General features: G+C 34.5%; 1 protein-coding gene and 1 non-coding gene across 2 annotated transcripts in view; one reads left to right on the top strand and one right to left on the bottom strand.

The window, feature by feature from the left end:
* The window catches only part of LOC123681755 (homeobox protein unc-4), a 174,873-nt gene that overhangs the window by 8,403 nt on the left and 139,909 nt on the right, over positions 1-26,561 (top strand). The gene's annotated exons all lie outside the window — the stretch shown is intronic.
* Trnac-gca lies at positions 13,354-13,425 on the bottom strand. Its single transcript has one exon. It is a non-coding gene; the product is annotated as a tRNA-Cys (tRNA).

Here is a 26,561-nt window from a genome sequence, read left to right as displayed (position 1 = left end):
TACCTACCTAGAAGAAAAAAACCTCTACCTACCAAATGAAATAAAATCATGCAGGACTCCTGTGTGCCAATTCTATTCATATGAAAAAGCGGTAGAATACATTTTATGAATTCAGGAAAAAATCAGCGTGGTGATAAAAAGGGAGTAACAGAAAGTTTGAAACATCCTTCCGAATTATCTTCTCGTCAATTGGTGGTAAATGTGGATATTTCTGATTGAATGCTCGACAAGTTCTCGAAACAATTCTGTTGCATTCACCGTGGATATGGAATAGATCCAGAATTTCATTATTTGAATAACGGGGATTCATATCATCAAATTATAATCTACTAGATTCAATAATGAGTACACCTGTCACTTTGAAATAATTGAATATTTGAAACGCACTCTAGAAACAGATTGAATGAAATTGACCCTACGTATAACATAAATTCATAAAATCTGGAATAACTCTTGAATTATTGAATTTGAGAGCATAATCATGTTTGAACACTATCCTTATTTTTACCGTAGAATTCAACGAAATCACAAAAAAATAGGGTTCTGATTTGAAAATCGAAAGTTATGATCAAATTTTGTTCACAATTTTTGGCACAATATTTGAAACACCCTGTGATGATATTTTTCAAATTCAAGATATGCACGATATTCCAACATCATTCTAGTTTGTGAAAGTGAATTGAGTATACGCATAGGATATTCACAGTGAAAATAATTCACGTGATAGTGACTACGGAAATTCTCTTTTTTTTACGGTTTTTTCTTAATATTTTGAAAACTATGAGAACTAACGCAATAATTTTAGCAGAGAGTAATTGAGAATGGAAATCTTCATAATATCTGAGACACAAAATGAAAAAAAATGTTTTTTTCGAAGAATTTTTTTTCTAATTCTTGTATAACCGGAAGTGCCAGAACTTCTAAAATATTTTAGCTGAATAGGGCATCATGAACAATGTCATATTCTGAATTTTCATATTTCAAATCGGCCCCGTTCTCCAGAAACGTCTAATAGGCCTTCGAACTTGAAACACCCTGTATAAATATTCATATAAATATCTAAATATAAATATTTTTGAGAGGTTAAGCTCGATATCGGTGTAATCTGGGATTTGGTCCCATAGAAAAACTCGAAACCCTTAACGGCGAACCCCCTCAAAATTTAAGGCTAGGACCGCCCTTGGTTTGTCGTCATGGAAAGTTATTTGCATCAAATATTTTCATGTGAGCAAGGGCGAACCGGTATGTTCTAGGAAAGAAGTCTTATAGAATTCTACCCTAGAATCAGCATAGGATACCGAGTGAATCGTCTAAAATCAGCTAACGATACATGGTTTCCGAAAAAAATCTTTTATTTTCTAGAGGGATACCCAGTGAAGGATCTACCGGCATAGTGACGGGGTCCAAGGGGCGGAGCCCCTTCGGCGAGCAGAGCGAGTATTGAGATGATAAAGTTGATTGCGTCAACCTGAGGCTGGTTTGAAGTTGTTTTGTAGATATTGTAACATCGCTTTTAGTTATTTCGTGAAGGTCTCTCAAATAGTTTAAATTAAATACACGTCAGTGATTAAGTATTTTAGAGTACAAATAGACAATGAGCGAAATTTCAATACCTATCTACACCTCAGAGTGATAAACATAGATAGAGGGAGCATATGTCATTTTTAGTAAGCGAATTTTGTCCCCAACATGAACTATCAAATTTGATATGAAGCTCGCGGAAATGAAAACATATCAGTGATACGATATTTCACTCAATTCGCGAGTTTCTCCCCAAAGAACGCACTTCTTATGTCCCATAATAAGTATAATATAATATAATGAATCAACGTTTCATATCAACTCGAAATATATTGAAATAAATACCTCAATATAGGTATCAGAAATTCAGAAAACAAACTTCAAGCGCGCTAAATGACGTGAAACAACCGATGACACTATAGGAGAGCAAAAGTTGCCAAACCTTGGATTTCAGCAGTTAGATACACAAAATAATAAATATTCTGCTTATTGTAAACTCGACAATTAGGAAAATTATCGGATTTCAAATATTCAAATTTGCATATTCAATCGGGAATCACTCAAATAAATATATTTCATTCAATATAATATACATTCATAATGATATAGTCAAACTGTGGATTTGAAAATATATCAAACTCGATAAGGTAGGTAATCTCAACAATTATTGAAAATCTCCTAAAAATTTTCTCTGTTCCTCTCTTCCTTTCTCTATATACGTGCACCTGTAGCCGATTCATCGGCAACCAATCAGTACGATGAATTGACAATGCGCAAACGAAGACAAATTTTATTGAAATATGGCGAAATCCATTGCTTCTTTTTGAAAGCTGTTTTTACGAAAAATAATCATTCGAAGGGAACTATACTGACATCATAAAAACATATTTTTCTCATCAGTCATCTCAAATGCAATTCACTTTCAAAAGTGGTTCTTTGAAATTATAATTCAAAAATAGAGCTGTTTCAAAGAAGACCATATTGAAGAAATTTGTATAAAACGTTTGTGCATCTTATGAATATGTAAATAGGGTGTTCGATTTGAAATGGAGAACATTGCTGGTAATTTTCATTTACATAATTTGACAAGCTTTATTACATACCGTCTATATCACTGGTAGCTGTTGCATAAGATTTAACTAAAAATGAATTTCAATATGACTTACCCGAACTACAGTGACTCAATAAACCACAATGGCGACACGAGTGGAATCGTTTTTGAGCCTAAAAAAGGCGATTTTTTGTTTACATTCTCCGTTTACCTGATTTTTGGGATTAATTCGAAATTTAAGGCCCATTTTTTAGTCCCTGTACTCTGTACTAGGTAGGTATTCTACACTACGTCAAAATTGAAATGATCTATCAGGCCCAATAATATCAATTCTGACGAAGTGTCAGTTCAGTTCAGTCAACCGTATTTTCAAGTTCTATGGCTAAGCCCTATTCCATTCGCCATTTTAAAGCTCAATTTGAACGTATTTTTGTCACTGTATTTTATTAAGTCACTGTAACCAGAACTTTTTTGTGATATCAAATAGGTATTTCGAGTGACTTATATTGCAAAAAAAACTGTCATGCTAAATAGATGTGAGGATTAGAACATAGTAACTGTTATTTTTCATTTAGAAACCGAAGATAATGGGTTTCCCATGTAAACAACAAGTTGGAACTCTTCCAGGAAAAACTGAAGATCCTGTGTGACCAAAAATATTTTTATTACATAGGTATTTCTCAAACAATAACGAAATGTCTGAAAAAAAGTTGGATTGCTAATCGCTTCCTAACTAGAGAAATAAAGCACCTCGCCAGTGTTCCAGGACCTTGTATAATAATGATTCCTCTTAGTCTAAAATCCAATTAGTAATTACCACACGAAACAAATGCATATGACTAAAATCACAACGCATATCTTCAGAATCACAGTATGCTAATCCCAGTCCAAAATTGGATGCCTTCCAAGTGAATCCTATTACAAGCGTACACAAGGAGACACACCAATAATTAGATACGTAGCAACCAAATCCCCGACAGCATATGAAATTTGGAATTAATTCGCTTTTCCAGACAGACGAACATAATGAAACAATTACACAATATTAACTTGATAGCTGATTAGCTGTGTCACATCAAACCGTTTCCTGAAGTAGGGGAACTGAATCTACAGCATCTCCTTCCCATCCCTACCTGAAAGCTTCAATTTAAACTCGCCACAAAGTCTTCCACTCTGTATCACTTATGGGAAAATATTCCCCCGTTTCATTTATTTCCCTTCCTTCTCTGTGTAAGCGTAGGTGTGGCTAATATCTCTCAAACGCACCGCTGTTCCCCTACCCTATCTCGGTATGTCAATAGACGTGTCGTTGCTATGTAACAGAAGGCGGGGGTTGTTTGACTCCGCCCTCGTTCCCCTACTTGGTTACCACTTGAGGAAATGGAATTAAAATATCACTTATAGCATGATTTATGAGCTCTGGAAGTAGAGGACAAAAGAAACATAAACGATCACAATCATCATTATAGGAGTTTTAGGGCCCTGGAAAAATTGGCAAATAAAGGGGTTTTTATGGTGGGGTCTTCTATGAAGAGTTTATGACAGAAAGGTTAATTTAGGTGATATATGGAAGTTGAAATGTTATTTTCTGGGGGCAATGAATGTATGTGGAAACGTTTCGGTTAATTAATGGAAGCTAATGGAATATTGTCTGGAGGGTTATAACTTTTAAACTGCTTTCAGTTAATTTTTCGTTTAATCATTTTTATGATTTGAGTCCGGTAATAATATTTGAAAAAAATCAATATGACAAAAATAGATAATATTTTTTTGAGGGTATGATGATAAGTATATCACCTAATGGAATATATTTTGTAAAATATAAATTTTTTTTCTGAGTTCTGTAAATTTGAATTTCTGTGGACCTATCTTCATAGATATTTTTCCCAATTGGAACAGAAAATGAAAACAATTCCAGAGAATCTCTGTGAATATCTATATTCAACTAGGTATTTAGAAGTCACATGTCGAAGTGACGTCTCATTCGTTCATCGAAAAAAGCGAGATATTGAATTTTTATTTGAACACAACAATTAATTTATCGACGCCCTCTATGTTGACATGAGATTGTAGATTATTTCTGAAATATCGAATTTAAAAAAAAGTTTTTCTTGTGGGACAAATCTCATGCAATTTCGCAATGATCTTCGTGTAGTTATTTTATGGTTAACTACTATATTCAATTCGAAATAATCGGTAGATAGTTTCTTTCTTAATCCTACAAAATATCATTACAAAACAGGCAAAACTCTAATTTTGTGGAAATTTTCAAAAAGACTGGTTAAGTAGGTTTCTTTTGATGAAAATTATTATAATATTCTTCACTTCTACTGATCATTCAATAGTTCTAGCAATACCTAAGAATATTTTTGACCCTTCTCCTCTGGGAAAATATTAACATATCTTGAGAATATCACATAGTGGTATTCCCTGTCAAGAAGAATTCATGAACGATTATTGAGTTAATCCAATCACTATTCGACGTATTGTAAAAATATATTCTAAAACAATTTTCAAAATGGCCAGCTGTTTCAACAAGCAAAATTCGAAAACGAGCGAAAAAGGAGCTAGTTTTCGAACGCATGAGTGTTGGAATTGCCTTCTGCAACGAGTATTAGAAGATATTGTCTTTATTTCTTGTCGAGTTTTGTGAAATATTGTAGAAATTCAATGAAAAATTCAGATTATACATCCTAGTGACATTTGTATTGTATCTCGGCAGTTGGTGTGACTGTTACGAAAATTGACAGATTACGGAATTTGAATTCGAATCATATCTACCTTTCGAATTCTGAAATAATTTTTAATTACGCATTAAATTCGTGAATTATGTCTAACGAAATCGATTAAACACCACCACAACCACAAAACGAAAAATAAAACTGAAAACAATGCTGTAATGAGTTCATTTTACAGCACTGTTTTTAGTAGTTAAGTTTTATTCACAAGTGAGCATTGATTTTAATAAAACAATTCAACAATTTATGAACGTTTTTAAAACGTGTATCTTTCCAGTAGGTTATGCCATTCACATAACCTACTGAACAGAAATGACATTAGAAATGTTGAAAAATAATGTGCAGTGTTGCCATTATAATCATTATGAATTCTTTAATTACTGTTAGAAAACTATTAATTTCATCAAATTTTCACAATTTATTACGTACTGTATCAACATCTTAGTTAAAAAACGTGAAAATTCGATAACATACATCTAAAATGAGTAGAGTGAAAATTCATAAAATAAAAAAGAAAAAAGCCATCAAATACTTTCTATGACTTTTAATGGACTCTTCTCTATCTTTTTAACCATCAACCAGGCCTTGTCCACTTGACTTAATGTCGCATTACGGTGTCCAACCATATTATTTCATATTATTCAATGTCGAGGGTGCGAAAATGATTGTTGATATTAATTTGGAATGACAACCATCTAGAAGTTGCGGTTCGGTCATGATTTAAAATCATGCCCAATGAACAGCAGTGGCGTCCAGGGACCGGCAGATGGCGCTTTCTCCCCTCATCCCTGTGGGGGCTAAATTAATGAGAATCTCTGTTACGGATTTCCATGGACACAGGGGTGGATCCAGAAATCAGATTGGGTTTGTAAAGTCAGTGATTTTAAGACAAGGATTTTGATTGAAAAAATAGTTATCAATGTTACTGAGAAGAATAAGATTATGTTATTATTATTATTATAAAAAGATACTGAGATGAGGCCAACAAATATCTCATTTAAAGAAACGAGACAACCTAGATTTTGAGCGATAAGGATCGACCCAGTGAGGACAAATCAGTTCTCAATGGAATTCTATCCATCTGTTCATAAATATACAAAACTTTTGAACTGAAAAACCTAGAAACTACGACTTCTGTCGAGATCTCAGAGTAATAAACATAGATAGAGGGAGCATATGTCATTTTCAGTGAGCAAATTTTGTCCCCAACAGGAACTATCAAATTTGACATGAAGCGCGCGGAAATGAAAGCATATCAGTGATACGATATTTCACTCAATTCGCGAGTTTCTTCACAAAGAATGCACTTCTTATGTCCCATAGTGAATCAAAGTTCAAACCGAAATATATTGAAATGAATACCTAAATAATAATAATAATAATATAATAATAATATAATATATAGTTTATTGAAAAAGTACAATTTGTATAAAAAATCAATAACATTTGAAATATTGTTTCAATAAACCGCAAAAAACTCACTAAGGCAGATTGCCTGTGCGTGAGTTGTCAGGATTTAAGATATTGGCTGCTATACTAATACTAATTCTATTTTAAAAAATGTGTATAAACAAAATGTAGACAAGGAACAGATACAATGTAGATAAAAATGTATAATACTTATATAAATAAAATGTACAAACAAAACATTGCACACCAGAAATATATCAGAAATTCAAAAAACAAACTTCAAGCGCGCCGAACGACGTGAAACAACCGATGACTCAAGGAGAGCAAAAGTTGCCAAACCTTGGATTTCAGCAGGTAGATACAGAAAACAATTAATATTCTGCTTATTAAAAATTCGACAATTAGGAAAAATCGAAAAAATCCTTGGCCATTTTGGCCAAGTTTGGAAAGATATTTCTGAAACTACCGAAATCTGCCAATAGATTTCATAGAAATGTGAGAGAACCACTAATAAAGTCACACTAGCGAATTCTCCAGGCGCTCGAAAAATCCCCTTATTTAGTCTAAGCGCGCACGAGATTACAGAAATATATGCCGTGCGACGCGTGCATATCAAGCTCAAGTAATATCAAGTAGCTTGATATCAAGTCAAGCAATAAATATCTAAAATCAAGTCAAGTCAAGCTCAAGCATGTAATTTTCCACGAGCTTGATTCCTTGATCTTCAAGTCAAGTAGTTGGTTAAAATGTCAAGCTACTTGATGAATCCCTAAATCATCCTGTCAGGTCATGTGATTCAAAACCTTCTGATTTTTCCTTTGAGGATATATCAAGTCATAAGTTTATGATGATAATCCAACAACAATATAACATAGCAATTCAAACTAAATATTAAACGTATAAAATACAGCCAATTTTATGCGAAAAAGTGATGAAAATTGGATTGACAGAATGCAATGATTTTATTTTCTATACATAATGGCAGAAATCAACCCTTCAAAAGAAAAAAAATCGTGCCTCACTTATCAACGCTATAGGACAAGTTTTGAACCATGGATTAAACTTCGTGGGCGAGTCCGTCCCTGCTCCAGCATCCCCCTTAAACGGCTTTTCCGCAGTTATTTCGAGATCTCATCTCTGATTTTGAAATTATCTCTTGTTCACTTTGTGTGGGGCGTTGATTTAGATTATTTCTTTGGCATCAGAAGTGGTTATTATATGAGGCAACGAAATAGGAGGGGTGCAACAATAGGTACTGAACTGATTATATTCGATATAAATTCAAATTGGGTTGTAAGTGTTTGTTTATACATGTCGAAGGGGTGTTTCATGGAGTTTATTTTACTGTACCTTTATTGAAGATGAAAACTTTTGTATGGGTAGTATTTCATTGTCTTAATTTGATTCCTCTATTTCAGTACCTTTACCAACTCAACCTTCAATATCTCAATCCAGACTCAACCTTATGTTCGGAATTTATGGCACTCATTTTTTGAGGCATGTTATAGGTATTAACGAGAGAAAAATTGGTGTGACACTGGTGGTGCCCTCTGTGTACTAGAGAATTATAGAGTAACGTGTTATCCCCTAAATTTTTATCTTCTCGAAATTATAGAAGAGTAAGTAATGACCCACATATTTCAGAGATTTTGTCATCTCAGCAGCTAGAACTCGAATTTATGTATCTATTCACTTGATCTATCGTACTATGTCCTGAGAGAAATTCATTTTTATCGATCCCAAGTGTAATATAATGTAGAATCGGCATAGAGAATTATGTTCTTTCGAAGGAGTCGCTATTCCTTGAAATCACTGCGGACGAAATCAAATGCCTAGAGCATTTAGAGATGCCAAATTATAACCTCTAAAATAGGCAACTCGGTTTTAAATGAGAATAGCAAATAACTCAATAGTTATTTACCTAATCAACTTGTTAATTGATGGAAGCTATAAACAATTAAGATAATTAAACGCTATATTGATGAGAGAGTTGATTATAAAATTTTTCATTATTCATAAAACAATTTCTGGATTGTAAAATAATAATTTCATAAACTGGAGTTAAGAATTTGAGATAATGATCAAAGATAGCTCATTTTGCTTGAATGGTTATGGGAATAAAAAAATTGCAGAATCCCACCACATCATGTTCTTCTCTGTGTCTCCACTTCTTATTCGATCCCTGAGGGTGATACTTTTGATGGTCCTTAATATCTTTCATTCAGTTGTTTTCAGTATTTTTTGTTGCTGTTGATGGTCTTGGCTCTAGTTTCTGTAGCATATGAGAGTGTAGGCCTACATACGTTTTACAAATTCTGGTCTTGCTTTGTAAGTTCATCATTTTGTTCTTCCAATCAATATCTCTCAGATATCAGCTGATTCTTGTTGATTTCATACTCAGAGTATGAACATAGATAGAGGGAGCATATGTCATTTTCAGTAAGCGAATTTTGTCCCCAACACATGAACTATCAAATTTGACATGAAAACATATCAGACATACGATATTTCACTCAATTCGAGAGTTTCTCCACAAAGAAAACAGTTGTTATGTCCCATTGTGAATCAAAGTTTCATATCAACTAAAAATATATTGAAATAAATACCTAAATATATCAGAAATTCAGAAAACAAACTTCAAGCGCACCAAAAGACGTGAAACAACCGATGACTCTAGGAGAGCAAAAGTTGTCAAACCTTGGATTTCAGTAGGTAGATACAGAGAATAATAAATATTCTGCTTATTATAAATTCGACCATTAGAAAAAATATTCAAATTTGCATATTTAATCGGGATTCACTCAAATAAATATATTTCATTCAATATAATATACAATCATAATGATATAGTAAAATTGTGGATTTGAAAATATATCCCAACCCGAATCCGTAATCTAACCATGTTGGGGACATGTAAAAATCGGGTAAGTATATCTATATACTTCCTCTATCAATGTTAATGGTTTCGCCATATTGCAATGAAATTTGTAAAGCCACATTGTCAATTCATCGTACGGGATTGGATGCCGATGAAAAGAAAGGAGCAGAGATAATTTTCTAGAAGATTTACAATAATGTTGAGATTATAGAAAAAATACTCAATAAATATATTTCATTCAATATAATATACAGTCATAACGATATAGTAAAATTGTGGATTTGAAAATATATCACAATCCGACAACGTCATCCAACCATGTTGGGGACATGTAAAAATTGCGTATACTCCCTCTATCTATGTTTATTACGCTATGATTTCATCTCTTGTGTACGTGTCTCTTCTATCAAGTTTTTTTCACTTGACATAATTACTCCCATATAATTAAGTAATTATAGAGCACAGAGACTCTAAAGGATTTTCCGATATTACCATCGATTATGTCTTGTCAATTGAAACATTCATATTCAATTTCTCGGTAGCTGTCAAATAAAACTTCAAAAAGGGTTTAATCTAGTCTGAAAACCCAATTGCTCGGTCAAACCTCAAAATAACCCTTCCAAAAGACAGATACGGTCCACCGCAACCTCATAACAGTATTAACTTTTCATAATCGCGTCACATTTTTCACATTTAATAACTTATTCGGACAAATCACTACCAGCACAGCTCCCGATGTCGAAACAAATAGCGGAATAACGGAACATACGAGAAAAACGTCGGGGGTAATATCGAAATAATTCATTTTCATTTCGCGTTAAAAATGGCCACCATCCGTAACCGGAAGTACGTACAGGCGGCGGCCTAATAAATAATTTTTAACTTTTACAAATGGCGACAGCGGCGGACGACAAAACAAATGGACTTGCTTAATTTCATACTAAAAGCATTTTTGTTAGCCGTGACGCGTTACAGGGTTTTTTAATAATCTCGCTGATTCTGCTAACTGACATACGGATGGACCGCTGTCCGATTTTCAGGGACGTGTTTTAGCGGGAATTGGAAAATAGTTGGGACGTGTCAGTGGCGTACGCAGACATAAGCATTGAGGGGGATAAAGAAAAGAGTTCCAGACACTCCTTGAGATTTATTTTCAATTCGAGTACTTCGGAGCTTTTAAAGGGTGTTTTTTTAGAGCTATACAACTTTAAATTGCAATAAAACAACGATGGCTAATAAGCCATCGTTGACATGAATTTTATTTATCCGCAAGATAATCTTGTGGCATTACATTTTAAATATGATTTCTGGCATATGACCGCCACGGCTGGCTCGGATGTAGTCCAATCTGGACGTCCAATTTTCGATGACTTTTTCCAACATTTGTGGCCGTATATCGGCAATAACACAGCGAATGTTGTCTTCCAAATGGTCGAGGGTTTGTGACTTATCCGCATAGACCAATGACTTTACATAGCTCCACAGAAAGTAGTCTAGCGATGTTAAATCAGAAGATCTTGGAGGCCAATTCACAGGTCCAAAGCGTGAAATTAGGCGGTCACCAAACGTGTCTTTCAATAAATCGATCGTGGCACGAGCTGTGTGACATGTTGCGCCGTCTTGTTGGAACCACAGCTCCTGGACATCATGGTTGTTCAATTCAGGAATGAAAAAGTTAGTAATCATGGCTCTATACCGATCATCATTGACTGTAACGTTCTGGCCCTCATCGTTTTTGAAGAAGTACGGACAAATGATTCCACCAGCCCATAAAGCGCACCAAACAGTAAGTTTTCTGGATGTAACGGTGTTTCGACATACACTTGATTATTAGCTTCACTCCAAATGCGGCAGTTTTATTTGTTGACGTAGCCATTCAACCAGAAGTGCGCTTCATCGCTAAACAAAATAAAATGACGTAATGCGCGATACGTATTCCGCACAGAACCATTATTTTCGAAATGAAATTGCACTATTTGCAAGCGTTGTTCAGGCGTGAGTTTATTCATGATGAATTGCCAAACCAGACTGAGAATAAATCACTTGACAGCTGTTGAATCGTTGTTCATCTTGAATAGTAATGCCAACTTAAAGTTATATACCTCGAAAAAAAACACCCGTTAGAATGACAAGATCTCTGAATCCGTTTGAGCTAGAAAAAATAAATGGCACATTTTCAGGCTCGATTTTTGAGAGAATTAATTTGGTGGAAACTCTTCTCTTAACCAGTGCCGGCTTGTCCTATGTGGCAGGTGAGGCAGTGCCTCACCAAATCAATTCTGAAAATTACAGGTATTAATCGAATTGGTCGAATATTTTATTAATCCATTTCGAACTCAATTTCACAATCATTCGGTACGGCACTGGGTCTCTGTTCCATAATGAGCATGCTCAATCTCACGATTCTTGTATATTCATCTCATTTCCACTTTAAGAAGTAAACGGTCTGCGGCATGCCTCACACGCTTCCTTTTCTAGCGCTTTACCTATTAGGTGCACAACTTTGCTCCGGCCGTTTTGAAATAGATGGCTGTAGAGGTAAGTGATAGTCGAAATAAATAGATCGTAGATGTCATACAATAAGCTTAGGTATTTGTAAACATAACGCCATCGAAATATAATTCGGTTTGTGTCTGCATCATGAAGTTATTCTCGATTAAACGTGTCAGCTTACGAGCCAAATTATTGGGAGGTTTTAATGTTCTGCTTTAATATGAAGAAATCTGAGGCTGAGACTCATCGAATGCTCTCAAATACCTATGGCGAGGCCACTATTAGTGAAAGAACGTGCCGGGAGTAGTTTCAACGCTTCAAGAAAGATGATTTTGACGTCGTAGACCTACATGGCGGTGGAAGAAAGAAGGTTTTCGAAGATGCAGAATCAGAGGCATTACTTGGTCAAGACTCGTGTCAAACGCAACAAAAATTGGCAGGATCATTGGGAGTGACACAACAAGCCATTTCAAAACGTCTGAAAGTCATGGAAATGGTTCAGAAACGAGGAAATTGGGTGCCCTACGAGTTGAAGTCGAGAGATGTTGAACGGCGTTTGTTTGCTTGTGAACAGCTGCTTGCAAGGCAAAGATGGAAGGGATATCTGCATCGCATTGAGACTAGAGACTAACAATGGGTTCATTACAATAATCCCAAGAGCAGAAAATCATGGGGATATCCCGGCCATGCTTCCACGTTGACGGCCAAACCGAATATTCAAGGTTCCAAGGTCATGCTCAATATTTGGGACCAGCTTGGAGTTGTGTATTATGAGTTGTTAAAACCGACTGAAATAATCACAGGCGATCGTTATCGAACGCAATGAATGCGTTTGAGCTGGACATTGAAAGACAAACGGCCGAAATACAACTAGAGACATGACAATACACGACCCCATGTGGTCAAGAAACGTTGAAATAGGAAGTCCTAAGACACCCGACATATTCTCCAAAGAGGTTATGAGGTTCTGGCATGGGTAGACTTCCATCTCAAAACTATCAACATTTTATTTGAAACATTTTTCCGCAAGCTGTTTCCTTTTCGAGATTTTTGACTCATTCAACTTAAAAAAATCATCCGATATACAGTGTGTCAATTTCAAAAGGTACCACCTTTAAGAGGGAAAACCACCAAGTGACTGCTCAGTCAAAACTAATTGATTCTAATTACAAATTCTTCATTAATGAGTCCAATCAAAGCGTTGAAAACAATTTTCTGCTCCAAATTACCAATAGTGTATCAAAAAGTTTTAAAAATAAAGTAGGGGACACCCGGGTTTGAACCGGGGACCTCTCGATCTGCAGTCGAATGCTCTACCACTGAGCTATATCCCCTGTTGATGTTGCGATCACATTTATTGTATATAAATGAAAGAATCTGTTCCTACCCTGTAAAAATTCCTGGACCAGGAATTGAAAGATGAGTAACTAGGATTCTCCACAAAAATCTCATTGGGGAACGTCTCACGTCGCTGCCGTTATTCCTCGTTTAAGAGCGACATCAAGACGATAACGCTGATTTACTTCGGAAACATATATAGATAATGTAATGAAAAAGTATGGCAAGAACGTGAGCGTAGACTCACTTTGTTAAATTTGCTCGAGATGCGTTTCTCGGGTAAAAACTTCCCGGAACTTATGAATATTTCAGGTGATTTTCCCCTAAATTTTATTGGGAATTCATTACGTCGGGAAGAGATTTTGAGGGTGGAGCAGATGCTTCCGAGAAAGATGATATTGGCTATGACGAAGGGGGAGAATCGGGAATTACATTCTGGAAAAAGGTTAGGTATCTACAACAAAATTTCTCTTTGATTTCCTCTCACAATTTAAAAGTCGAAAATATCGATACGTCGCTATTTTCAACTTATTGGCCTTTGTCCTTCGAATCACCTGGAAAATATTACGTGAGGAACTATAAAATACTGTTCTTACTAGAATTAAAGCCAAATAACCATCGTATACTGAATGGGTTAATTTCAAACTGGTCGAATATGAGAATTTTTACATAAGAATTGTGTTTACAGGTGAAGCCCTTTTCTGGTAAAAGGGCTTTGTCAATAAGCAAAATTTGCCGTGTATCAAAAACAATCTTCAAGCTATTAACGAATCACCATCAGCTTTGTCCATCATCGACGACATTTGGTTCTAAAAAGACTGCCATACAGCGCGCTTAACCATCATTTTTTTGCAAAAATCAATTTGGTGACAACTTTATTTCCAGAAGGTGTTGCTGCTTACTGCTTACGCTAGTCGATTACCTTTTTTTGGGGCTATGTTGAGTCATTGGTTTAAGCCGACAAATCAGCAACTATTATTGAAGCTTTGGAAGCCAATATTCAAGGCACCATTGGCACCATACGGCCAGATTTGTTGGAAAAAGTAATAAAAAATTGGATTGATCAAATGGACTATGTAGGAGGTATTGATTATTTGATAGACATTTTTCGAAAAAAATTTTCGAGTGAGTACGAAATTCGGCTAATTGGGGATCATTTATACTAACACCGCTCACCAATCATTCGTAGATCTCACAATTTTTGAAATTTTGGACTCGAAATTCAGAAAAAAACAGTAAAAATTGAATCTCTACACAATAATCGTAATATCTCCTGAAATATTGATCGCAGCCCTCTCGAATACAAATGTTTTTCATGAATCAGGCTTTCATCTAAAACATATTAAGGTTTCAAGTCCGTATCTTGCTTCTAGGAGAGTTCGCAGCCTCGAGAAAATGATGAAAAATTCTTGAAAATAATTCAGTTTGAAGCTTATAATTTTTGGAATATAGGACCAATCGGTTAGCTGTAGGCATTTTCGCGATCTACGTCATCGTATCAATTGGAATAACGGTATGAATTTCCCATGTAGGAAGTTTTGACTTTTCGTTTTTGGGTGTAACTCATAACATAATATTCAAAAAGTTGATGCCCTGAAGTTATCTACCAAATTATAATAATAAAAATTCAGTGCAACAACATTTCTATACATTATTTTATTATTTCAAGTTCTCCTATACATTGTTTTAATATTTCAAGTTCTCCTATATATTGTTTTATTATTTCAAGTTCTCCTATACATTGTTTTGTTATTTCAAGTTCTCCTTTACAATGTTTAATCATTTCAAGTTCTCCTATACATTGTTTTATTATTTCAAGTTCTCCTATACGTTGTTTTATTATTTCAAGTTCTCCTATACATTGTTTTACTATTTCAAGTTCTCCTATACATTGTTTTATTATTTCAAGTTCTCAAGCACTTGAAAAACACCCATTGCTGCTTGATCCTCATGTAATCAGTGAAATTCAGTCAACTATTGAATAACGAATTGATAAAATGAGAACAGATTCACCATGCTCGACGTCAGACCATAGAATCTTATCGAATCTTCTTTGACAGTTCTTACAATTTTTTGGCCTTCGTTCCATATTTCATAACACCATTCGAAACACACCATTTTTTCAGCGATACTGACTGGATTCACTCCCAATTACGTTCATACACGACACCGTTGATCCTATTGACGCCCGACAACCAGACGAAAAATTTTTTTCGCCTTCAAAGCCGATCCACCTAGGGATCTAGGCGCCTTTTTGCGGTTTCAAACAGCCATTACAAGGCGATATTTGACGAATGCCATTACATATACGAACGTGGCTTCCACTCTGTAATTATACTGGAAATTACATTTCATGCTACAGTTGTTCTTATGCTAAAACGCTATTAACTATAACTAGCTTGGAGTGTATCGTAAATGGCTGACTTCCTATTTACCTATGTAAATATATCATTTTGCGGCCAGTTTATGTAATTATGGCGTTCTGAGAACAGACTGTTGGAATAAGCTTGGTCTTTTTTTTTTCGGTAGATAGAGGTTATGTACGTAGCTCCGGGGTCGTAGGGTTTTCCGAAAATCGATGATACGTGGGATTCGGATGATTGTTAGGAAGTATCGGCAACATAAGGCATCTGAATTGGTTTCTTGGCTTGGGCTGTTAGGGCTAAATACTGGTATTTGGCTGGCACGCGTTTTGGTGGCAATCACCTATGGGGTATTTGGTGTAAATACGGTGCAGGTGTTTATGTAAGATGGAACATTTCAAATAGAAGTGTTTTGATTGTCTAAAACTATCAAAAGATTATGAAGTGTTCATTGAGATTATCTACTTTCAGATGGAAACAAGTAGGAGTACCTATTTAACACAGGGTTTTCCTATTATTATTTGAACTGGGGTCGTTTTGCTTCGGTGAGCCTTCCGGGAACTGCGACCATGCAGATCTTTTGTTCACTACCCTACTCATTCATAGAAACCCAGGGAGGTCGTCCAGGGTTTTCCTAAATTGGAGGTACAAATGAATATGTTAGATTCCTCGGATAATTTTAAGGAAAAAAAGTTCTATGAACATAGGACTGCAAACGCTTTGTTTTCGAGAAACAGGGTGTTGAAGTTTGTATAGTTTCTTCTCATAGCACCTTTCCTTATCAAGATATTCAACTTAAATTTGGCATAGATATTCTAATTTGAAGTTTTCATTTTGTGATATGCTAATTTTGAATGCAAATCTACAGGGTAATATTTTTTCTGGAATATTGCACGCTTCTTTCCTCCAGAACTTTATTAGTGGTGGACAACTGGTAGTTTAGAAAAATGTAAGGAAAATTTTAGTCCAGTAGGTACTACCCTTTTTGATTTCTTGCAGTTTGTCGTATTTGCCATCGATTTCGAGAAAACATTTCAAACAATTCTCTAGTAATCCTTAAGAAAATCTGAATTATTATGAAGATCCGGTTACTAAGCTGTAATGAATAAATTAATTATAAGTTTTGGTATTTACTTACCCAATCTGTAATGAAGATTTAATAAATATTGGATAAATTGGTATAATTACATCACAAAAAAGTAGGACTACAAGAAGCACCCTGTACCTTGAAAACAAAGCGTTCTCAAAAATATCCAAGGAATCTCATTTTTCCTTCGTACCTCCAATTCAGGAACACTCTGTACACAGGACTCGATTCTTGATGACATTTAAAAAAAAAAACTTCATATTAACTTATCACGTTTGAAAAAAATGTGCTGGAAACTCTACCAACCTCTAGGTATCTTAAAAGTTAGCACGTTTACAACAGAAATTTATATAAAATTTTGTTTTGAAATGGCTCCAAGAGAAAACCTCTTAAAGATTATTATTATTTTTTTTTTATGTTTATAGTTATGTTGTTGTTTCTACAATTTTTAAACACAGGTTGAACTCTACCAGTTTTCTCTTTTCGCTATAGCCGATACTCCTTTTTCCTTACCCAAATATTTAATGTCCACTTTATATCTAAAAGATTTCTCAATAAAGACTTTGGCAACCGCATTTTATTGCATTTTATCCCCCACGAGTCTTCAAAACAATTAAATCTTCCTCAGCAAAGACCAGAATTGTTTCACAAAGTCGACAGAAATAATGTCCTATTTATTTATGTGTATAAGTCAAATCAAAATAAAATGGAAATATTTCCTGAATTTTGCCAAACTTAAGAGGGAACACCAACACATGGCTGCTCAGTTAAAAACGAAATTATAGATATTTCTTTTTACAAATAACCGATTTTTATGGAATTTTCACATAATTTCCTTAAACAACAATCTACATGTAAGAAAGAATATATTTTTAATTTTTGAATGAAAAAAAAATTGGTAACTTTTTGTTTTTCGCAAAAAAAAGATGATATGTACTTTGTACAATGCACTGATAAATGTTTAAAATATTCCTGAAGAAAAACCTATCAAAAATCATTACAAAAGAGGTAAAGCTATAATTTCGTGAGAGTCGTCGTACAGTGCTGCACTCTACTTATTTGCTTCGAACAGAGAAAAAAGAAAGGTGAATTTACACCGTACAAAGTTTGGTCATCGCAGGAGCGCCAGAGGGGAAATAAATGTGTACCAAAGTTTGACGCGAAAAATCACGTGGTAGTTATCCCTCTTAAGTATTCCCCCTTCTTACCTAAAACCTTTCATATTTGAATATTCGAAGAAAAGGCAGCATCCTTCAAATTTTTTCGACGGTACGCAACATATTTTCAATAAAGTGCACATTAGTTTCTTTTATTAGAAATGATATTGGCTAATGGCTTGTTCGTTCTGTTATCGAGTATTAGGATCAGAAGCTTAAATCCAAAATCTTCAATATCGGCCGATCAACGTTTTGTAAACCCACAATTTAAGAACTCTATGGTACAAAATATGTACAGTTTCCTAACTGATTAGAGCCGATATTGCAGAAAACTAGAACAGCCCTTGTAGCCGACATGCAAATTAGGCCAGAAGCGAACGTGTTCTGATTACAAGGGAATTAGAGGAAAGGCAGAGATATGCACGGCCATTTCCATTCTAAGTAGTCTAAACAGTTTACTTTAATAATAAGCTGTTTGCAAGTAGTTGCCACATAAAGGGTCAACTGCGAGGAACTTGATTCTTCGCTAATTGCTTCCTAGCAAGAACGTGCCATAACAGAGGTGTGCGCCTACGTTTAACTCTTGGAAATGGCAGAATTTTACATATCTGGCTGGATGAATTTAAATATTCAAGATTAATTTTTCGTCGTTGATAATTTAAATGCTTTCGATGTACACAAATCGTCAAAAGTCTTGGCCCCCTTTAACTTGTTGAATGTAACTTGACAATTTTTTGTGTGTGGAATCTTCACTATCTTATCAATCAAATGAAAACAATAAAACAGCAAAAAATGTTTCTTGTTCGGGAGAATAAATCTGTATTCGAGGCTAATCAGTTTTCAGCGAATCACGAGAGTTGTGATATTGAGAATATTTCGTGGAAAATGCTGGAAAATTCAATTTCTCAGTTTGACCGGACAAGAATAGTAGCCCTACATCAATAAGCTTTGTCGAACCACCAGATTGCGCAACGTTTGAATATTCCACGGACTTCAGTAAGGCGCATAGTGGCCCTTTTTCTGGAAACCGACAACGTTGCCCGGAGACCGGTGCCTGGTTGACTCAAAGTAACAACTGCAAGAAAATACCCTTATATCGCAAATTTCACTCGAAGGAATCGAACGATATCTATAACAGCCCTTCAAAGTCATTTTTTGAGGACCTATAGACGGGAAGTCTCAACCAGTACCATAAGGAGACGATTCCTCAAATTTAAGAAGCAGAAGACCTTTAAGAGTACCTCGGATATCACCTGGACATAGAGCTATACGATGAGAAGGGGCAGAACATCACCAAAACTGGCTTTTACCACAATGGCGCAACGTACTTTCTTCGGACGAGTCACGATTCGGTTTACAAAGTGATAGTCGACGAGAAAGGGTTTGGAGAGGTTCAGGCAGACAAGACCGACTCAATTCCGCCCAGAAAGTTGTACCCTTGCAAGGCGGAACAATAATGCACTGGGGGGAATAATGTTCGGTCGCCGTACCCCTCTTATTATCGTTGAACGAATAATAACTGGTGACATCTATGTAGAAAACATCATTGAACCAATCATTTTTCCCCTTCGCAACCAATTTGGGGATAATATCATTTTTCAGGATGACAACGCTCCACCAACCGCACATGAAGGGTTAAAAACATTCCTCAAGAGAATGAACTGGCCAGCAAACTCAACAGACATGAATCCAATTGAGCACGTATGGGAAAACTTATAGGGAGAGCAATATCTCATCGCCAAAACCCTGGTCGTATTGGACATTTGATTGAAAGAAGAGGTGGTAATACGGACTATTGAATTTAGATTCAATTGTGGAATAACTATAATTGATCAAAAAAAAAAATCGATACATTTAGATTTTATCTCAGTCTTCCTATTTAGTCTCATCCTGCATAAAGTAAAGAGTAACAAACAAAAATTTTCTATCAGATATATTTCAGTTGAAATAGAGAAACATATTAATCTCATTTCCAGAACAGATTTTTCATTTCTAGAGAAACCTAGGGGGCCAAGACTTTTGACGATGAGTGTATTTATTCTCCTGCCTGAAAAATAGGTCTTAAAACGCCAGGTTTACCTCCTAGTATAAAAACTGAAAGTTCCTGTATGAAGTGTCCCCAAATAAATGTTTTCTTTAAAATTCGACTTTATTCTTCAACATTGTTATCTTCAAGATTGATATATGTACTCTTATACTCCTTCAATACTTTTTCGTAGAAAGATTAAGTAAGTATCCCAAAGAAACAATAGGGTATTAACAATAGGTAAGTTTATGTATTTGTTTTTATGAGAGCTGTCATAATAAGTACATATTTCTTATAATAGCGTGCAACTCATTATAAATACATTTACTTTTCTTTATAGGCAGGTATTTAGAATGATTTCTCATTAATTTCACAGAAGAATACATACTTTGATATAAGAGTTTACTAATTTTTTCCCAGGAAACGTGGTTATTTGAATACGTCGATATTTATTCATAACATGGACACACCAATTGAAATGAATTTGCAAAAGAATATTATTTTCCATATGATATAAGGAGCTATGGAGCTAAATTTCTGAATAGGTACGTAACTGATCACTTTTTGATTTATTATTTCCAAAAATTATTCCATCGCATTGAATCAGACTAGGATCCAAAATAATTAAAAAATTTAACAAATGATATTGAAATTAAAAACACGTATTGCCACTATGGTACTGAATATTATATTTTTCAATTTAAATTCCTATAGTCCGCAAAAATAGTACCATGAAACTTCAAGAATGAGGAAATAAAATAAAATTTTCTTCATAAAAATTCAAAACTCCAAAATGATCCTTATTGATCCCACCGAAGTGTGAAATTTGCCGCAATTTTCAAATAATGAATGAAAATAATTCATCATTCTTTCATTACGCCCAGTATATTATCCAATTATTCTTCAATTTTCCCCATGTACCATCTTACAAATCCCATTCAAATAGAACCCATTCGAAAAGGAAGCTCTAATCTATTTAGATCACTTAAGCTCACATTATAGCACATTTTTTTCATACCAAATCCATCCATTACACGAAATCCAAACCAAACATGTGCTTTGCTAGACCGCAATCATCATAATTTTCTTAGCCGTGAGCTTCGTAGACCTCTAATATCAATTATTAGCTCAAAACCGAAATAATAACAGTGCAACGAGGATCATTAAGGTATTTGACCGATTATGCTCACGTCTTTGTGAGTATAACTCGATTACATCATTTATGCACACTCAACTGCGACAAACCGTTTTACAATTATTTGCGTTTAAAGACAATTAAAATTAGAAAAGAGTCCCTTAGAATCTGAAGCAACCAAAGTTAGCAAACCTCGAATGAAATTTTGTTTTTGTGGTCTTATTCCAAGTGAACCGAAGGCTATCATGTTGTCCAAATATCTGTAATTTTGGAATATGAATTCGAGTATGGTTTCAAACGATGAGATTCTACTCAATGATGACTAATCCGCTGTCAAATTCAGTTCTGTCCGTCCGTCTGGCTATAATAACTTCGTTAATGCGAAAAATAACACTAAGAGTTCTGTAAATATGGCCGTTTAAAATGTTGTTTTCCTGATAACTTCAAAACTACAGCGTCGATTAAGATAAAATTTTGCGCTCAGATGTTAATTACCAATTTGAAGCTCTATATGCAAAATTTCATGTTGACAGCGTCACCAAAACCAGAGAATATTTGAAGATAGTATCGTAAATAAACTAGCCTCAGAGTAATGAACATAGATAGAGGGAACATATGTCATTTTCAGTAAGCAAATTTTGTCATCATTTGACATCAAGAGCGCGGAAATGAAAACATATCCGTGATACGATATTTCACTAAATTCGCGAGTTTCTCCACAAAGAATGCACTTCTTATGTCCCATAGTGAATCAACGTTTCATATTAACTCAAAATATATTGAAATAAATACCTAAATATATCAGAAATTCAAAAAACAAACATCGAATGACGTGAAACAACCGATGACACTAGGAGAGGAAAAGTTGCTGAACCTTGTATTTCAGCAGGTAGACACAGAAAATAATAAATATTCGACAATTAGGAAAAATATCGGATCCCAAATATTCAAATTTGCATATATTTCATCGGGAATCACTCAAATAAATATATTTTATTCAATATAATAAACATTCATAACGATTTAGTAAAATTGTGGATTTTAAAATATCTACCTATAACACAATCCGACAACGTTATCTAACCATGTTGGGGACATGTAAAAAATGCGTATACTCCCTCTTTTTATATATTACTCTATGAATCTACCCAATATTTACGTGACTATTATACCAACAAACTTGAGATTCTGGATGTAGATCTAAAACAGGAATTTCAAGCTTCGTGTAAAATTTTAAGCTGACCTCTTCTTCTGATCCATAGAAAATTCAAAACAATTTTTGAGAAAAATACCCAATATGCCCGCAACAGCAAATTTAGCCTGTATAAAGGGGTGTTTCTAAAACGGGTACAAAAGCAAATGAGACATTACTTGGATAATTTTAAGGAATAAAGTTTTTTAAACATTAGCTGCAAACGCAATGTTTTGAAAGTTGTTTGATGTAGTCCTACATTTTTTTTCGAATCAAAAATAATTGATAATCAGGTTATTCATCATTCTATACTTACTGGATTTTCATAATTTGGAATTTCCTGAGGATTTCGAGAGAATTTTTTTGAAATCGCTAGCAGTGGCTTTCCTAAAAACAGGAAGGAGGAGGAAAAAAGTTGGTACTGTTCCAGAAAAAATATCACACTGTAGATTTGCAATCGGAATAGGATGTCACATAATGTGAATTCTAAACTGAAATAGCTATGCCAAATTTCAGTTAAATATCTTGTAAAGTGCAGATGCTATGAGAAAAAAACCTTAACACCCTGTATCTCGAAAGCAAAGTGTTTACAGGCCCATATTAATAGGATTTTTTCTTAAAATTATGCAAGGAATCTTTGATTTTCGTTTGATAATACTCAAACAAAACTACTAGACAAAATCACATATTTGCTTTTCTATTTTTCGATACGTTTTGTATGGAGTGTTTTCAAATCGAGTCAACGTGTAGGTAGTTTCAAGAAAGCCATCCACTTTGCGGTGTCCATAGAGCAGTTGTTATTCTATGGTCTTGGCGGGCATGGTGTATAGTGACTGTAGGTTTATTAAGTTATTAGGCTGTGCCATTTGGGATCAACGTTTGAGTAAATTACTATGATGGTGTTGGAATTATCGGTTTATGTAATGGTTATATCTGGATGGTTACACTGTTGTTAGAAATGGGTTGAAATAAATGGCCCCAGTGGCGTACAAAAGGATCGGATTGAAATGTTCGAACCATAGACAATGATTGATGCTTGTTGTGTATCGGGTCAGTGTTTTTTTATTATGTGAATGAATGAAATATCTCAATAAAGAGAATAGCTATAAACATTTTTATGCATTAGTCAGAAACATAGAGTAATAAACATAGATAGAGGAAGTATACGCAATTTGTACATATCCCCAACATGGTTAGATTACGTTGTCGGATTGTGATATAATTTCAAATCCACAATTTTATTATATCGTTATGAATGTATATTATATTGAATGAAATATATTTATTTGAATGATTCCTGATCAAATATGCAAATTTGAATATTTGGAATCCGATATTTTTTCTAATTGACGAATTTATAATGAGCAGAATATTCATTATTTTCTGTATCTACCTGCTGAAATCCAAAATTTGGCAACTTTTGCTCTCCTAGTGTCATCGGTTGTTTCACATGGTTTGGCGCGCTTGAAATTTGTTTTCTGAATTTCTGATATATTTAGGTATTTATTTCAATATATTCGGAGTTGTAATGAAACGTTGATTCACTATGGGACATGAGAAATGCGTTATTTGTTGAGAAACTCGCGAATTGAGTGAAATATCGTATCACTGATTTTCATTTCCGCGCGCTTCATGTGAAATTTGATAGTTCATGTTGTGGACAAAATTTGCTTACTGAGAATGAAATATGCTTCCTCTATCTATGTTTATTACTCTGAGGTCTTAAAACATCCATATATAATGGATGGCAATGCACTTTAAACGAAGTAATCACAGATGGCGTGTTACTAGGTACGTATTATCTATTGAGGGCAGTTCTGCCGATGCAGCAAGAAAAAAAAAGGAGAGTAAGTATTTATTTTATTTATCATACGTAAAACCGACAGAAATAATAAATAATATAGGTTTAACTTGAAAATCTTGAGTTTCGATGAATTTGAGTTGTCCAAGTTCATGATCTTCTGATAAACACCCTGTACATTTTTCTCCGAACTACAAACAGTTTTATGATACTACGTATTTGCAGAATTGAAAATGAAGAAGGTTTTTTCGAAAAAAACTTTTTTACAGAAATATTAATAAAAATGCGAGTGCTATCTAACGATGCAATAATATACCGGGTGTGCCATTTGAAATAAGGGTGTAGTAGTCTATTTCCGGTATAACTGAAAGTTGTAGAGATCTGAAAATATTTTAGGGAGAAAGATCATTGTCTCAAACTCAAACATGCCAATTTTTATTACAAAATTATGATTAGTTCTCTATAAACGTCTAATAGGCGATCGCGGTGAATAACCCTATATACGTTACTCCTTGGCCGATTATGTATATTAAAAAACAATAGATATCCGAAACAATGAATACTAGAGATACTTCGAAAAATCTGAACATGGCATAACACAGCGGTCACCTATCCAGGTACCGGCCACACTCAACTCTGCTCTAGTTATTTTTAATAACTTATTTCATCAAGTAGGTATCTATCATAACGCATCCTTCATAAACTCACCCCTATTCGAAATTTTCACCACCTTATGGTTAGTCAGCGAAAATACCTATAGATTAAATATCGATAGGATGCATCGACCAGTACCATACACACTTCCCATAAAATAAAGGAAGCAATAAATAAAAGTTTTATTCGAAATTGAGTCTCTCGATTACCATCTAAAATTGATATTGTATAGTTGGTATTATAATTAAATTCATAGTTGGCTTGACGTGGGGCACCATTGACTTGTGAAGCTAATTATCTAGATAATAGACTATAATAACTTTATTATTAGCATTTCAGCCAGAGTACCTATCGATGCGAGTTGGCAGGACCGTATCGCAGCATTTTATGGGGGCGTTCAGGTAAAAGAATATAGAAATTACTTTTGGAATATTGCTTCCCATTCTACCGAAGTTGATGCGATCTTTGTGATCAATTTCAACTGGTTTTGGTGCTTATTGAAAATCCAAATTTTTTTTCAATCATATTCACAGTGCAAACAAACAAAAATCGCAACAAGTCAGTATTTATGTCATTGGAAAAATTATCAGTAGCAATATCCCTATTCCCTAGGACATTGTTGATAGACGAGATAATTATATGATAATCGAGAGCTCGTTATTTGTTAACAGCCCGAAGATAAGAGCTTGAGAGATTTGTCATAAAATTATGACGCATTTGTCAATGCAATATTTTAGTATCAACGTCAATTTTCTTCAGATCTATTCAATTCATATTCTTGTTCGCAGCAAAAATCCATAAATACTCCCCAAATATATTTGGGACTATATGTTGTATTTCTGGGAATTTTTCTTTGATTAGCGCTTTTATACTTTGTCATACTTTGAACATACGCATAGCCAAAACGTGACGTTTTGAAATTTATTCGGAATGAAGTTGTCAAACTCAATCGTGTTGTCATAGTGATTGATAATTGCACTGAATGCAATTATCATAAGTAATTGCACAAGTGCATAAAAATTACCGATAATTTTGCATGACAGCGTGTTGTAATAAAAACTGCATGAGTTCATTCTCATTTTTGGAGAAAGAGCCCGACACCGAAGGTGGAGGGCTCTTTCTCCAAAAATGAAAATGACCGAATGCAGTTTTTCAAAGAAAACACGCTGGAATGCGAAAATATCCGGTCATTTTGATGCACGAGTGTAATTCGGGGGAATATTTTCCGAATAAACTGTTACATCACTTGTCCATCTGATGTAGAATGGAATTGCCATAGATTCGAACTGTGTAAGATGCATAGAAACTATGCATCTATGAACAGAACAATTATCGCAGTGCAGTTTCGCTTCCTACAATTCAATTATCGCTGTAATTTTGACAAATGACAAAATGTGTTTAGCTGTTATAACTGCCAAAAAGTTTTCAATCGTAATTCCACAGTTAAAATGTGTTTTTTAACTTTTCGTATTTTTACAAAAAAATAATTAACCATGAGAAAACCCCAACATGGACTCAAGAGCTTCTATGCTCTTGTTTAAATATTTATTGCTGTAATTTTTAACGGTTCATTTGAACCTTCAAACCAACCCTTGAAAAATCAACTCTTTACAAAATTATGTTCGAGAGTTATCTTGTACACGGTGATCGGATGGACAGAATTGATTTTGATCTCGAATTCTTCACTAGTGAATCATACCTAATCGCTAGAGACCAC

This window comes from Harmonia axyridis, chromosome 6, assembly GCF_914767665.1.
Source record: "Harmonia axyridis chromosome 6, icHarAxyr1.1, whole genome shotgun sequence".
Taxonomy (NCBI): domain Eukaryota; kingdom Metazoa; phylum Arthropoda; class Insecta; order Coleoptera; family Coccinellidae; genus Harmonia; species Harmonia axyridis.
The sequence above is the reverse complement of the archived record's forward strand: the minus strand, read 5'-3'. Positions and strand labels throughout refer to the sequence as shown.